Source organism: Protopterus annectens, chromosome 14.part0 (genome assembly GCF_019279795.1).
Source record: "Protopterus annectens isolate FY-2018-M chromosome 14.part0, PAN1.0, whole genome shotgun sequence".
In the NCBI taxonomy this organism is placed as follows: Eukaryota; Metazoa; Chordata; order Ceratodontiformes; family Protopteridae; genus Protopterus; species Protopterus annectens.
In genome coordinates, this window is record NC_056748.1 from 852,764,551 (window position 1) to 852,781,003 (window position 16,453).

Consider the following 16,453-nt stretch of genomic DNA (forward strand, 5'->3'; position numbering starts at 1 on the left):
AGGAGGAACCTTGCCATGAAAAAAAAAAAAAAAGTGTAACAAAAAGTTAGTGTGCAATCTGTTTAGAAATAGGTTTGCCCTGAGCTCCAGGGGCAAAACTGACCAATAGCTGAACTGGTTTCTGAAGGTCTTTAGTCCTGTCCAGGTAAAACCTGAGCTGTCTGTGTACATCAAATCAAGAAATGCAGGATCCTTTCCCCTCCATTTTGTGGATTAGGTAAGAAGGTAGGCAGGTTTATGGACTGGTTGAGTCAGGCTGGAAGCCACCTTAGGCACAAGAGGGGGACTGGTTCTCAGAGAAACTATCTGCATGGAAGATGTGGTAGACCCAATAGCAAGAATGGTAGAAGTAGAAACGTTTTACCCCACCTGTCCTAGATTCTGTCAGAGGGAACAGGATTCTTCGTAACAGTGACCTTAACCCATTTAGACCCCCCCCCCCGAGAAATAACCTCTGGGTCAGCAAGAGGATTCCTAAAATGAAACAGATGCGTCCATGGCAAGGGTTTGGATGGCAGGAGGTGGGTGAAAAGGCATGCCTTAAGTTTTGTAAACAGGCTGTTGCCCACCAAAGGAACTCTGTTTGCAGACATGGAAGCAGAGGAAGTATCATATCCAGGTCCTGTGTGTTGACACCAAAAGTTCTTCAGGTACTATTGCAATTTCCTCATATGCAGTCTTGCATATGGAATCATGAGAATACAAGAGGCCATGAATCCCAGAGCTTGCAGGAACTTCCTTGAAGAAAGCTGGGACAGGCTTGCTAAATCCTTGAAGTAAACAGAGTCATCTGCTTCTCCTGGGTGAGATGCATCATCTGGGTGGCTGAGTTCAGACTCACTTCCAGGAATTTTATCTCCTTGGTTGGTATCGGTTTGGATTTTTTTCGTCAAGAGTGTAACCAAAGGAAGAGAGAAGAGAGTCTTCACAAATTCCAAATCCTTTAACAGCTGTTCGAGAACTTGCTTGAATGAGAATCATCCAAGTAGGGATAAATCTGAATTTTCTTCTGCCTGCAAGAAGCAATGACTGGTGCCAGACATTGTGAAAACTCTGGGAGCAGTAGATAAGCCAAAGGGTAGCACAGAGAATTTAAAGTGTTGCTTGCCCGCTCTGAAACGAAGGTACTGCCTGCAGCTTTCCCAGATAGGAATGTGCAGATAAGCCTCCGAGATCCAAAGTTACCAGCCAGGCATCCTTGGCCAACACTGACAGTAACTGATGCAGTCAGCATTTTGAATTTTGGTATCACCAAGGAGGAGTTCAGAATGGATAGATCTAGAATGGGACGCCAGGTGCCTTCTTTTTTTGGAACTAAGAAAAGTCTGTAGTAGAAGCCCTGGCCTACCCTGCTGTGCAGAAACTGCCTCTATTGCCCCAGATTTAAAACAGAGAAAAACCTGAGAAACTTCATCAGCAGAAATGCTAGAAATATCAGAACCAGAATAAGAAAACTTCTGGGGACAAATCTCTAACCCTTTTGGAAGGAGGCGGTGGCTGGGAGCCCCAAATAAGAGTCACAAGATCATTAGCCATTTTAATCATTTGGGTGCGAGGGGTATGTGAGGAAGCTGGAGCCCGTTTTCTTACAGACTTGCAGCTGGAGGATCTACCTGCAAGACGGAAGGACTCTGGTGGCTTAGCCACAGCTGAAGTCATGGCAGAGGTAGTCTGTATATTGCCTGCTGTCAGAATGAAGAAAGGAGGCCTCGGAACTCAGTGCCTGCTTAGCAGCTCCAGATCCAGCCAAGGTGGAGACAGGCAACTGGTCAAAAGACAATGTGGAGGCCTGTGGCAAGGACGACTCAAACTGAGGCCTGCGGTTGAAAATCTGTGGACTGCAGGGGCTGCAAAGGCACCTCACTGGCTACTGCTGGGCCGACTACCAACTTAACATGAAAGTCATCGGTTGATTTGACCCTGGGAAGCCGGTCACGGTCTTTATCCTTATGCTTCTTAGGAACATCCGAAGTCAGAAGACCAGCAGATACCATACCGATGAACTTAGGCCAAACTCCAAAATGCTTAGCCAAAAACTTGACAGAAAACAAATGGTACGCGGATTAAAGGAGGCACAGAGATATTCAAAGCTTAAAGGAGTAATACAGTAAAAGAAAATCTGAGGAAACTGCTTTCCACAGACAAGACAATTATTAACTTTTACTGGCATTTGTTAAAGCAAGAGAAGATCCCCAACAGGGTACTTGGCTTTAGTGGTCTTCAACTTTGTAGCCAGAAAACAAAAGGTAAACGGCCGACCGGCACTCTTACAAAAATGCATCTGCTTTGGGCTCCACAGCAATTAAGACTGAGGAAATGGTGTCAGCTGCCTCCTTTTGTATCGGACATCTTTTACAACAGACAGCAGCAGATGTCATATTTACATACCTTTGGTATTCTGTCTGAGGGCTACTGGGGTCCGGAATACCCATTTGTTAGAACTGCAACAGTGAAACATAAACATCCAGGGGTCCTACTTAGCAGACAACAGTCATGTGGTACCTAAACAAGGGGCACCCACTCCTACCCTCGGACATTTGGCAATGCAGACCTGGGAGACAGCAGATACTATGGAGTTTGACCTGATGGCTCAGTACCTTTCTGGGTCTCATAACACTTTAGCAGACTGCCTCAGACAGACTTTATGGTTCCCCACAAGTGGCAAGTGCATTAGGAACCATTTCTCAGCACAGTCCAGAAACAGGGATCATCTCAAATAGACCTCTGCCACTGGCAAATGCTCATATAAAGAACAAAGAACAAACTTTGCACTGCTTGGAGAACAGATGCTCTCTCGTGCCCCTGGAACTCTATGCATTCCTTCCCCTACCTCTCCCATCCAAGAGTTCGCCTAAAAATCAGAAAGACCAAGGGTCATCCTGATAGCCCCATACTGACCCGGGTGACATTGGTGCCCTCTGCTAATTATATGACCAAAGAAAAACTTTGGCAGCTACCCCAAAGAGATCTGCTGACTCGGGCAAAAAGGGAAACTTCTGCACCCCAGCCTGTCCACTCAAACTCTCAGCCTGGACAATTCAAACTTCTACCCTCAGCTCCCTCCAAATAGCCAAGTGCTTAATATACTCAGTCTAGATGACAGTACTGGGGGCTACCCCACCTCTGCCAAGTGAGGGATTCAGTTTGGTGTCAGGAGAAAGGCCTTGACCCTTCCTCAGCCAGCAATGCAACCATCTTAGACTACCTGGCTATCTTGGTGGACAGAGGTCTATCCTAGTTCATCAAGTTATACATCTCTGCCATTTCAGCCCACATCCCTAATCTTCCTCCCATCTTCTCCCACCCCACTAATGAAACTCCTCCTTAGGGGAGTGGCTTCATGTCAGACCTCCCAGGAGGCAACCTACCCCTCCATGGGACCTCACCTCTGTATATATAAAAAAAAAAAATTGACCTTACCCCCACATTGAACCAGCTGCTTCCACTGAAATAAAATTAGACATGGAAAACTGCCTTGTTACTGGCCATCACCTCGGCTAGAAGAGACTCAGCTGCAAGCCCTCATGGCAGTGGAACCATTTCTTATTTTACATCCCGAGAGCACCACTCAGAACTAACCCTTCCTTTATGCCTAAAGTGGTCACACTTCAGGCCATACACTTGCCTACTTTCTTCCCTAGGCCACAAAGCTAGGGAGAAGGAATCCTTCATTCATTAGATGTGCACAGGCAACTTTTGCTACTATCCGGACAGAACTAAAGCGGTCAGAAAACAGCACAGTTCATCTCCTTTGCCTTAGGATCTGAAGGCAAACCAGTCTCCAAACAGATCATCTCCAAGTGGATCTCCCACTGCATTTTTTTTTTGTTAGACACACCATAACCAGAAGCCTCCAGAATCAGTTCGGACTCTACTAGGGCCACTTCTACCCCTAAAGCCTTCCTAAAAGGAGGACCAAACACCATTTGGAAGCAGCTACATGGTCATCTGTGCATACCTTTACCAAACACTACCACCAGTCAGCCTTCATGTCACAGCAGGGTTTGCAGGGCATTCTCTCAATACTCCTTCCGCCCTCTTCACAGCTTTGAGAATCATCCCATAAATCGGGACTGCAACAGTGAAACACATAGTACAGCTGTGTAAACTTACCATAATGTAGATATTTAAAGTGTATTCACTGTTGCAATCTCCCTTCCTTCCCTCCATCCCCCTTATTCTCCTTAAAACTTACTTCCCAGTCCTTCCCACCAAGAGAACCCTATACAGGGGGCCCTTCAGACACCATTTCCTCTTATTTAACCTCGCCTTTAACTCATTCCCACCAGTAGAGCTTGTGTGTGTGTGTGTGTGTGTGTGTGTGTGTGTGTGTGTGTGTGTGTGTGTGTGTGTTACACCTTCAACTCCTACTGGTGTGGCTTCAGCCTTTAAAAAAAAATGACTTTACCCTACAGTTCTAACAAATACTTAGACAGAGATCATATCAATGCAATTTTGTTTGTAATCAAATATGCCTCAAGATAAAATATTCTGATTCCTTATGTGTAGCATGGTTTAGGAATTATTAATGCAGATATGCACAAGCAATATTTGACATCTAGGAGGAGCAGTAGGAGGTAACTGCAGAAAAGCCTGTAGACGTCACTCAGCTGTGATGAGTTAAGGGTCATCTATGGGGCTCCTACCTTCCAGGGGCAAGAAAAAACAAACAGTCATGGCTTCATCAGTCTCACTTTATATCCAAAAATACCGTCAGGGCAGAGCTTCTGCCAGCCTTGGTAGTGTTCACTGCTGCAGTCCTGACTTCTGGGATTTCTTGCTTTGGAAGCTCTTGGCCGGCCCGACTAGATGAGTAAAAGTCCCTCCTCTCAAGGCTGGTGGATGTTCTGCCCTGACATCAGTACATTTGGGTAGAGCCAGCCGAAGGCATGACATCAAATCTTTCTTGCTGGAGCCCAAAGCAGTAGTGACTGCTGTCAGTCCACACCAGAGTAAGACATCTTCTAAAAGCCAAGTAACCAGTTGGGGAACTTATAAATCCAACAAGGAGAGAGCCAAAACCACGAAGTAATAAAGCTCAGCAACACAGGACCCAGAAGCAATATCAAAAATAAAGCAACTAACTGCTTTGAAATACGAACACTGTTCGATCTTATTTAAAACTTTTATTGTAACAGTAAAAAACAAAATTTAACCAAGCGCTTTCGCTCTGATAAATCAGAGCTTCATCAAGGAAAAAATGAGTCTGATTTAAATACCTTTCACGATTAAGTTACATGACTCTAAACAATTATCTCCTTTATAAACTGATAAAAGAAATGTAAACATCAGTTAGTTTTAAAAAATATAACCCTTGTGCTGGTTTACAACTTCTTACAAATATATATATACACAAGACATATCTAAAACATGTAAACCATCCTTGTATAAGGATTTAAAAATTAAATTACAAGGTAAATAATAAAAACTGTATACATAAAAATTCTTATAAAAATTCCTATGAGAAATCGTTATTTATATTAGTATCCCAATAAAATAGATGAACCAATCTAAAATATAACAGTTACCCATAACTTCCTGTATAGTAAACCTATTGCCTTGATGACTAGAGGGCTGTCCACCAAAAAATACCAGGAAATCAAAATTACCTGGTGGTAGTATGATGAACAATCTACTTTCATTAAAAACCTAAAGGCTAGCATGCCTCAATTTCCCAAGACACAAGTCAATAGACTCCCTGAAATTCAGACCAATTGTTTCTGGGGCGGGAAGTGTCACAGAACCTTTAGCAAACTTTATTGATTTTTCTTTGAAACAACAAATACCCAAAATAAGACATTTGCAAGGATTCCTGGGACTTCCTGAAAGGGATTGATCAAGCTTTATTTCATCCCAAGATGTTTATGGTTTAGATGTCATGGACCTTTTTCCGAGTATTCCTCATCAAACAGGCTTAGAGTGGTTTGGGCACTTTTAAGTACTGAAACAGGGTTGAGTTCTAAAATAATGAATCTCATTTTAGAATTTATGGAGTTAGTACTTGAAAATAATTTCATGCACTTTAATGGCGAATTTTATCGCCAGAAAAAGTGAGTGGCAATGGGGGCTTTTTGCTCCTCCATTTACGCCAATCTAGTGCTATATTATTGGGAAAAGAACTTCATTTTTACAAGTGCATGGTATCAAGACATAACATACTATCGAAGATTTTTGGATGACATTTGTATTTTATGGAAGGGGGACGAAAAAAGCCTATTAGATTTCTTAGGTTATATTAATAATACACCATTTTTTAAATTTACCTATAAGATTGACAATGATAGGGTAACATCCAAATAATGCAGCCTAATTAAAGATCATGTCAACCAGTGTTTTCAGTCAAATATACACAGGAAAAGTTCTCTCAAATGCTTATCTTAATCACAGTGGGCACCCCTTCTATCAAAAGAAGGGGATAGTAAAAGGACAGTTAATCCGGACTTGAAGAATGTCTAGTACTTTAGACATTTTTAAAGAAGTTAGGATTTTGAAGAAACTCTTTATGGAAAAGGAGTACCCTGAAAGCCTTATTGAGAGTTTGGCACTGGAAGTGATTCAGAAGAGAGAAATTAAATATTCCTTTATTAGGTGTTGGATTAACTGGGTTACACCACAACCAACAAGTGGACATCTCCCAGGTAAAAAACAGCTTTGTACACACTTTCTACTAATTGAACAAAATTATTCATAAATACTGGCCTATTCTTAGGTTACAGGACGACATTAAAGCCCACATTCCATCATTCCCACATTTTGTTAGAAAAAGGGATATGAACCTGAAAGAACCTTTAGAAGTTAAGCAGAAGGTTAAAATGGACACTTAAGAGAAAATTTGGTACATATCCATGTGGGAATTGTAAGCAATGTCATGCCATGTTAAACCAAAGTGCTTTATACCTCCCTTCTAGGAAGTTTAGATACACCTCTAGGAGATATTTTAATTGTGGGGTGAAAGGGGTGGTATACCTTGGGTGCTGTATGGCTTGCCATAGTTTTTATGTAGGGAAGACCGAAAGAGTTTTTAGGAGAAGGGTATACGAACACTTCAATGATATTAATTGTAAGGAGAGCAATGCCTTTTATAAACACTCTGGTCTGCATAGATATGCTTATAAAATTTTTAGTACTAGAACCAACACCTGACATCCATGGGGGTAGTTGGGAAACCAGGTTGGAATACCAGGAGTTATTTTGGCAACTCAAGCTGGACTCCACCAGGTTTCCCGGCTTGAACGACAGCCTTATCTCAATAGTGTTTGAAAATTGAGGCATGCTCGCCTTTAGGTTTTTAATGAAAGTAGATTGTTCATCATACTACCACCAAGTAATTTTGATTTCCTGATATTTTTTGGTGGACAGCCCTCTAGTCATCAAGGTAATAGGTTTACTATACAGGAAGTTATGGGTAACTATGTTATATTTTAGATTGGTTCATCTATTTTTATTGGGATACTAATAATATAAATAACGATTTCTCATAGGAATTTTTATAAGAATTTTTATGTATACACAGTTTTTATTTACCTTGTAATTTAATTTTTAAATCCTTATACAAGGATGGTTTACATGTTTTAGATAGGTCTTGTATATATATTTGTAAGAAGTTGTAAACCAGCACAAGGGTTAAATTTTTTAAAACTGTTTACATTTCTTCCTTTATCAGTTTATAAAGGAGATAATAGTTTAGAGTCATGTGACTTAATCGAGAAAGGTATTTGTTTAAATCAGACTCATTTTTTTCCTTAATAAAGCTCGGATTTATCCGAGCGAAGGCGCTTTGTTAAATTGTTTTTTACTGTTACAATAAAAGTTTTAAATAAGATCGAACAGTGTTTGTATTTCAAAGCAGTTAGTTGCTTTATTTTTGATATTGCTTCTGGGTCCTGTGTTGCTGAGCTTTATTACTTCGCAATTGGGGAACTTTTTCTTTCATGTCAGATTTAAAAAAAAAAAAAAAAAAAAAAAAAAACACACACGTCTCCGCTGTAGAAAACAAAACCCACACAGACTTTAATGCTTGGTGTGAAGAATGCTTAGGCCCAAACCACAAAGTCCCAAACTGCAGTCTGTGTGCCTATTTCAATACCAGAACTACAAGGCGTAGGGCCAAAATTTCGAGACTGAGCTCCCTAACCTCAAGAAGGATAAGACCCAAACTTAAGGCCTCTGACACCAGTTTTATGTCCGCCAGTCTACGGCTTATCACTACATAGGAAGGCTAGGTGCTTTCACAGCCTCCTTCTGTGACAGTACGGTGGTGGCACAGGCCACTGTCAAGATCCAGAGTCCAATATACAGTTGGGGTCCTCTACTACAGCACTGGCCTTGGCTCATGGTTATTCTGTTGGGTCTAGCATCACTATGCAGGCTTAGTCTAACAATCCATAGCAGACAATGCTCCCCTGGGGCACCTGCCAGCAACCATTTCTTCTTCTTTGAGAGATTAGTGTCAGTAGTGCAGACACAAGCCCAAGACAAGTTACTACCACAAAGAGCTTTACCTCAGGACCTGTGGCTAGGCCTACCATTTCCCAGTCCACTGGATACCAACAGGACTTTGGCGGGCCAAGGATCTCATTTCACTGGTCAGGGGCAGACACATTTCCCCCAAAGTTTTCACCAGGAAAAAGGAGATGCACCTTACTCCCGAGCCCCTTTCAGAACCTCCCAGATTCAGACTACAGATCATGAGGACTCTGTCCTAGAAGATGAATCTCTCCTTACCTCCTCTGAAGATACTGACTCAGAAGAGGTCCTACCTTCTACTTCACCTCATAAGGACATTACCTTTGGGGAAACTCTGCATGCCATGAGATTTTTTCCAGTGGCAGAAACAGGAATATCTCTCCAAGATCTTCCACAGCACACACCCTTTATCTTCCAGTTTTGGACGTGGTAGAGGAGGTTTTCCTGGAATCATCTCAACCCAAACTCTTCCTCTAGCCCCTCGAAAACCAGGCAGGTTTTACAGGGTACTGGACTCACCAATTCCTTCACAAAAAAAAAAAAAAACACTGCTGACCCAGAGGCCGTAACTCCTGGACCCAAAGCAGTTAAGGCTAGTACCTCTAAAAACCCACTACCTACTGACAAAGAAAGCAGGGCCCCTGACTAGTTGGAAAGAAGGTTTACACTTCCTGTACCCTGGCGATGAGGACCCTGAACTGCCAATTCCATATGATTAAATACCAAAGTATCTTAGAATATACGAGGATAAAATATTCTTCCTGGATGACAAGGACGCCTCCAAGGAAATGTTGGATCTCTGCCATTCCAGTGCCCAGGTTACTAGGCACATCTTGCACTGTGGGCATGCCATGGAGGCATCTTCCCAAGCTGTTCTCACTTGTTCTGTTATCAGAAGACATGCTTGGTGGAAAGAACTCATTACCAGGACAAGTCAAATTGAAACTATCAGATGCATCCCTGGATAAACACATTATGGACCAAAGACTGAGGCAGTCAAAAAAAAAAAAAAAAATATAGGAGAAGCTAAATCCATTTAGACTGTTAAAGACTTCCACCAAATCTGTCACTGCCCATGACAACCCCTCACCCTCTAATGGTTACTCTGGACCCGAAAAGATGCCTTCCTACCTACACATTCCTATAGAAAAATCCTGCCAATAGTTTTACACACTTCAAAGTGGGTACAAATTGCTTCCCATTCTCTGCTCTTCCCTTTGGCTTGTCTACTGCTCCCAGGGTCTTCACAAAAAGTTGGGCCCCCATGATAATTTTCTGCAGAATAAGAGGCATCCAAATTTACCCTTACCTTGACTACTGCCTCGTACAAGTCTCCAGCCAGTTAAAGCTCCAAGAATTTGGCTTTCACCCAGCCCACTTTATCTTGGTGGTAGGATTTGTTGAGGTTCAGTGAACCCTAGGGAAGAGAGTTTAATTTAGGGGCTCTGCTGGATTCCTTCCTCCAAAAGGCATTCTTTCCGACAGACAAGGCTGCCTTTCTAATCAATCACGTCTAGGCCATTATGCAAAGAAAATGTTTTTCATCCAGGGAATTCCTCAGAGCACTGGGCTACATGGCATCTTGCATGTTAATGATCCCTCTGGCCAAGCTTCACGAGGAAACAGTCTTACCTCAAGAATATCTGGTGCCAACACTCACAGCCCCTGGAGACAGAAATTTAGCCAATTCCCTGCCTCAGGGAGTAACTAGCACAGTGGGTATGAGCATGTACCTAGAACCAGAGTCTCCCCTTCAGGTTCAACCCTCAGGACCAAACCTTAACCCATGGATGCAGACGCAGCCTGGGGAGTAGATTTCCAGCCACTCCTATCTCATGGCAAATGGGGGGGGGGGGGGGGGGAACCACACACAGGTCAGGCACAAACACAAAGTGTAAAGAACCAATAGCAGTACAGAAGGGCTTGGCCTCCCAAGATACTGAAAACCAGGGGTCCTGCTTAACAAAAATGGACAACAGTCATGTGGTACCTAAACAAACAAGGGGGAATAACCCAGAAATCGGGATCTCCTCAAACAGACCTGTGCCACCAACAAAAACGCTCAGCTAAAGAGATTGTTCGGGGAACAAACTTTTCAGCCTGGGACATATTCCTTATCATTCACCTGGAACTATCTATTTCTCTATGCAGTCCCTTCCCCTGCCTCTCAAAGTCGGATTTGAGATTTATGGTGAACCCTAGGGAAAAGTATGGCCTAAATCAGGACTGCATCTACATTTATGCAAGTGTACATAACTATAGTTTTCACACACTGTTCACTCGGATGAAAGCTGAAGATGTGACAGCAAGGCAAGAAATGCAAATACAATGATATTCCTGTGGATTAAAAACAGCCAGGTTACCCCCTGTGGCAAAGTATGCATTTCTAGACTTAAATGTTTCATGTGTGGTTAAAGAGCTGAACCAAAAATCAAATTCAAGCAGTTAGTTGTATAATTTTCAGGAGATTTATAAATACATGTGCACTTCCGTTTTGCTATAAATCATCATCATCATTATTAATACATTTCTGTTTTCTAGCATACATACAGTGGATATAAAAAAAAAAAAGTGTACACACCCCTGTTAAAATGCCAGGTTTTTGGGATATAAAAAATATGAGACCACAATAAACCATTTCAGAACTTTCCCCACCTTTAATGTGCCCTATAACATGTACAACTCAATTACGGGAAAATTATAAAAAACGTACATTAAGCTGATTGCACAAGTGTGCACACTCAAACACTTTGTTGAAGCAGGTTCTGATTTAATTACAGCACTCAGTCTTCTTGGGTACACACCGGCCATCAATTAAAGAGGCTGATTAACCCCAAATAAAGTTCAGCTGTCCTAACAGAATCTTGGGTACACACCGGCCATCAATTAAAGAGGCCGATTACCCCCAAATAAAGTTCAGCTGTCCTAACAGAATTTTCCTGACATTTACTCAATTGCCTGCTACAGCAAAAGTCATGGTTTGCAGAGAGATTACAAAGCAAAGGGATCTCATAAAAGTATCAGTTAGAAAGGTAAAAAAGAAATTCCACAGCATTGGATATGGCATGGAACACAGTGAAGACAGTCAAAGTGGAGAAAACATGGGACAACACTGATGTTGCAAAGAACTGGACATCCCACCAAAATTGATGAAAAGACGAGACCTACTGGTCAGGGAGCCTGCCCAGAAACCTAAAGCAACACTGAAAGAGCTGAAGGAATTTCTGGCAAGTACTAGTTGTGTACTACGTGTGACAACAATTTCCCATATTCGCCATATGTCTGGACTATGTGGTAGGGTTGCAAGACTGAAGCCTTTTCTTACACTGAAAAACATCCAGGCCCAGCTAAAATTTACAAAACAATACATAAAGTCTCCCAAAAGTATGGGGGGAAAATGTATTATGGTCCAACGAGACCAAGGATGAACATTTTGGCCACAATTCCAAAAGGTACATTTGGCACAAAAACACTTTGCATCACCAAAACACCACCATCCCCACGGTGAAGCACGGTGGTGGCAGTATCATGCTTTGGGGTTGCTCTTCTTCAGCGGGAACTAGGGCTTTAGTCAAGGTGGAGGGAATTATGATGCAGTTCCAAATACCAGTCACTTTTGGCCCAAAACCTTCAGGTGTCTGCTAGGAAAGCTGAAGATGAATTTCACCTTTCAACACAATGACCACAAACATACACCCAAAACAAAAGAATGGTTTCACCAGAAGAAAATAAGAAGTTATGTACTCACCATAATGTTCCATCTGAGTAGGTGGCTTAATTTGTCTGCAACCTGTGGGTCTTGGATCAGAGCCGGCAACTTGCTTCATAGCCAATGGATCCGAGCTCCTAGCTCCTCCCCTCACCCATAATCCCCTGCCAACCCTCCATGACCTCAGATAAAGTTTGCCCCTCTATAGATACCCAAAAGAGGTATTCCAATAAACAACCTACATAGATCCATTCTGAAGGCCAGGGGGAAGGAGGGGGGGATGGTTGCAGACAAATGAAGCCACCTACTCAGATGGAATGTTATGGTGAGTACATAACTTCTTAATCTGAAGTAGGGACGTCATTTGTCAGCAACCTATGGGACAGAGTCCCCAGCTACCTGAATCTTGGGCGGCCATCATGGAAGGATATTGCGGAGCACCGCGGAGCCAAAGGATGCTCTCCCTCTAGAAGTTACGTCCAGTTTGTAGTGGTTAATAAAGGTATGACATGAGGCCCAAGTGGCTGCCGAACAAATATCATCCAACGGAACTCTAGATTTGAAGGCAGCAGAAGTGGAGATGGAATGAGTGGAATGTGTGCAAACTCCTCCAGGTGCGGGTCTCTCAGAAGCTTGGTACACTAAAAGAATACATTGGGAAATCCAGCGTGACAAGGTGATTTTTGAGACTGCTTTCCCCAAATTGAATTTGGCAAAGGAAATGAACAGCTGGTCGGATTGCCTGTGACCAGCAGTCCTAAGAGTATAAAAATGCAGCTGCCTATGAACATCTAATGAGTGCAGCTTGTACTCTCCTTTATTCTGATATTTAGGAAAGACCGGTAGATTTAAGACAGAAAAGGAGGAAGAAAATACACTTATCTTAAATCGCTAAGAGCTCTGAAAATCCAGCTACTCACAAGCGCGGCAAACTAGATCTGAGGTCATGGAGGGTTGGCAGGGGATTATGGGTGAGGGGAGAAACTAGGAGCTCAGATCCATTTGCTATGAAACAAGTTGCCGGCTCGGATCAGATATCGGATCCAAGACCCACAGGTTGCTGACAAATGAAGTCCCTACTTCAGATTTAAAGTTACGGAATGGACCAGCCAGAGTCCAGGCCTAAATCCAATAGAAAATTTGTGGGGTAAACGCACAAGAGATGCCCTCGCAATCTGACAGATTTGTAGGGCTTTTCCCAGGAAGAGTGGGAAAATATTACCAAGTCAAGATGTGATAAGACTCCTACCAAATAAGACCAAACGCTGTAAGTAAATCAAAACGTGCTTCAAAGTTTAAGGGTGTCCACACTTGTGCAACCAGCTTATTGTGCACTTTTTATTTTTTTATACCCCCCCCCCCCCCAACAGATTTTTCAATTGAACTGTACAGGCTTATAGGTCACATTAAAGGTGGGAAAAGTTGTGAAAGGATTTTCTGTATCAAAAATTTGGCATTTTAATGGGGGTGTACACTTTTTATATCCACTGTACATTAAACGCTTAAACTGTTCACAGCTAAAAATGGAACAAACTACATTCATCTGTAAATTTAACATGAAAGTCTGGTACAGTTTGAGAAAAATCCTGATGCTTAAAGATAAGGACCCAGGTACAAGAATCAGACTTCCTAGACTGTTACATATTTCACCTTGAAACAGAATACAAAGGAGCTTATTAACAGACTGCATGATATCAAGTGCAGGGAGTATCGAAACACTGCTTTCATACAGAAACTAACAGCAAAGACTCCTGACAGACTGTATGACATCAGCAAATACCCAAGTAATGTCAGTAATGACAGATATCCCAAAAGACTGCTTTCCTAAGAATGTAAATATGCGAGATGAGATCGGATTTCTTGTTGGATCAGAGTAGTGGAAATCTCTAAAGACAAAGCTGTAAACTGTACAGTATTGTACGTGTTGTCAGTTATATAGACGAAGTACTGTGCAAGAAAGTTAAAAATATACTGCCAAAAAGGTTAATAGTCTGCAAAGTTTGTGTGCAATAACCACATACTGTTTACAAGGCACTAAAAAACAGCAGCTAATCAGACTTTGGTTCCATCACTCAAAAGTGGCTTAGACTGGTTACTAGGCACCAACATAGATCTGCAGTCGGTAGCTTCAGTAAAACAAGACTGTCATTCATTTTAAATAACTTTTCAGTTACCTCAAACCGCCACTTCAGTGAGACATGGAATTACTCCCTGCAAACCCAAGACATCACCTCCTTTGTCAATTTTAGAGAAGAAATTTCACACAAGTGATCTACATGAAAATATTCTCCCTACCAGGCTAATACTCAACGTCACTATGCTCACGCCGGTCCTACTTCCCCCTATTAGTTTCATAACTCCAGTTATGAAATTAATAGGCGTTTTCCCAGTGACACCAAGACAACACATGCTACTTTAACCCCATCTCTATCTTGTACCCTCCTCCACAACCTTCACAGGTGATTACCAGGCTAATGAACAAACAGGGTGTTCAGCATGTTTAATTCTGATACCCATGGGATATTTTAATGAGCATATCCAGACTTTAGCAAGGGTGGCATTTACATACTACCTCAGAGTACAGACAAAAGGTGTCAGCCCAAGGGTAAAAAGGTCAGGCTCCCAATACACTGGTCCAAGTTGCGCTTTAATTGGGTTAGGAAAGAAAAGGTACAGTTGTGCAAGCCGAACTTACCATAAAAGTAGATGTTTGGATGATCACTACTGTAGTAGCCTTAGCTATACGAGTTATATCTTGCCAAGGATAAAATGGCTGGCCAGCTTCCACAGCTTCAGAAGTACTTTACAGGTGCACGCACTGGTGGTAAAGTCAGAGCTGATGCTACAGAAAAGATGTAAATCCCTGGACGGAGAATTTCTGATACATTACTTGCTGAGGTGTAGGTCAGTACTGGGTCAAAAGATGCCTTGTATGTCAGACACAGGACAACCCTTAGCAGTCTGTAAGAAACAGTAAAGTGAGGGGGCTTTCAGGCAGCACATTGTAGGGCAAACTGCTTAAGCCTAGCAATATTTTTGTAAGGTATATGTAAGCACTGCAGCTGCTGCCCTTACCTAGAGGGAAACATTTACTTTGGCATGTACCAGTTAATGCCTGCCAGTATAAGGGCTGAGAAGAGGATGCAAACCCTTTGTCAACTTGTGATCTGCAACAGTCAGCTAGCGCCCTTTAATACTGGCTTTAACTTCCAAGAAACGGATGCCAAACAGGACAGGCGACTTGAGTTAGTGAAGATAACCTCTCTTTGTTTTGATCTCCTGCATTCCGAAAGCCAGCCAGCAATCCAAAGGGCAACAGGAGTCATTTCTAGTTTACGCTTTTCTGCCAAGCCCAAGTACGGGATAGTGTCAAAAGCCGTGGCCAGGTCAAAGCAGGTTTTTATGTACAGTTTTACCTTCATCCACAGCTTTGGTGAGCTTTTCAAAAGTCCACCAAGTTGAGAGATCTGCCTTCAACATGCAGAAACTGAGATGGGTCCAGTATTAGGAGGCTCTCCATATACCTGTCAAATTCCATGACAATTCTTTCCAGTCAATGCCTCTCTACAGTGAGATGCTACATTAAATGTGCAATCGTGATAAAATTTACAAGGCAGTTGAGCAAAAGGAGTAACTTTCCTAAAGCCAGATCAGATTCACTGCTCTAACACTTGACAGCAACACTAAACAACTGGCAGAGAGGCAAGACAAAATAGATTCAGTGCCAGAAGTGGAAGGGTATAAAAAGGTAACTGCAGTGCAAAGAAAAGCCTAGCAAAGAGACAAGAATTTGCCGACCATTACACAAAAATGGGGCAGCAATGTCCAAACCTGATACTTCCTGATCAATATTGGCAGGAACAGAGAGGCCGAGCCATGTCAAAAATCAGATACACACTTTAGAGCAGTGCTCAAACAGTTTTTAAAGGAACACACTGGAACAGCAGTGCCATCTTACCTGTACTGGAGGTGAGGAAACTGGTGGCTTTCCCCCCTCGCAGAGCAAAGTTTAGATAATTACTCACCAAGGGGCCATGCAGGATCATGCTGCAGAATAGTGACGAAACAGAAGGCCCCTTGTCAGCATTCATACCTTCCCCTACCTGGCAGACAATGCAAGTTAACAAGCTGCCTACACAGAAATAGTTGGATAATTTGCAAGAAAATCAGGCAGATCTGCCTTATCAACATAGCCCCCAAACTCTTCATGGAAACAAATGGGCTGATTAGGTTATGCAGAGGGATCTTGCACTGTCCATGGATGGCTCTCTTGCCCCA

At 42.4% G+C, this 16,453-nt stretch overlaps 1 protein-coding gene across 3 annotated transcripts in view; it reads right to left on the reverse strand.

The window, feature by feature from the left end:
* The window catches only part of LOC122789296 (prosaposin), a 705,108-nt gene that overhangs the window by 595,847 nt on the left and 92,808 nt on the right, over positions 1–16,453 (reverse strand). The window lies entirely within an intron of this gene.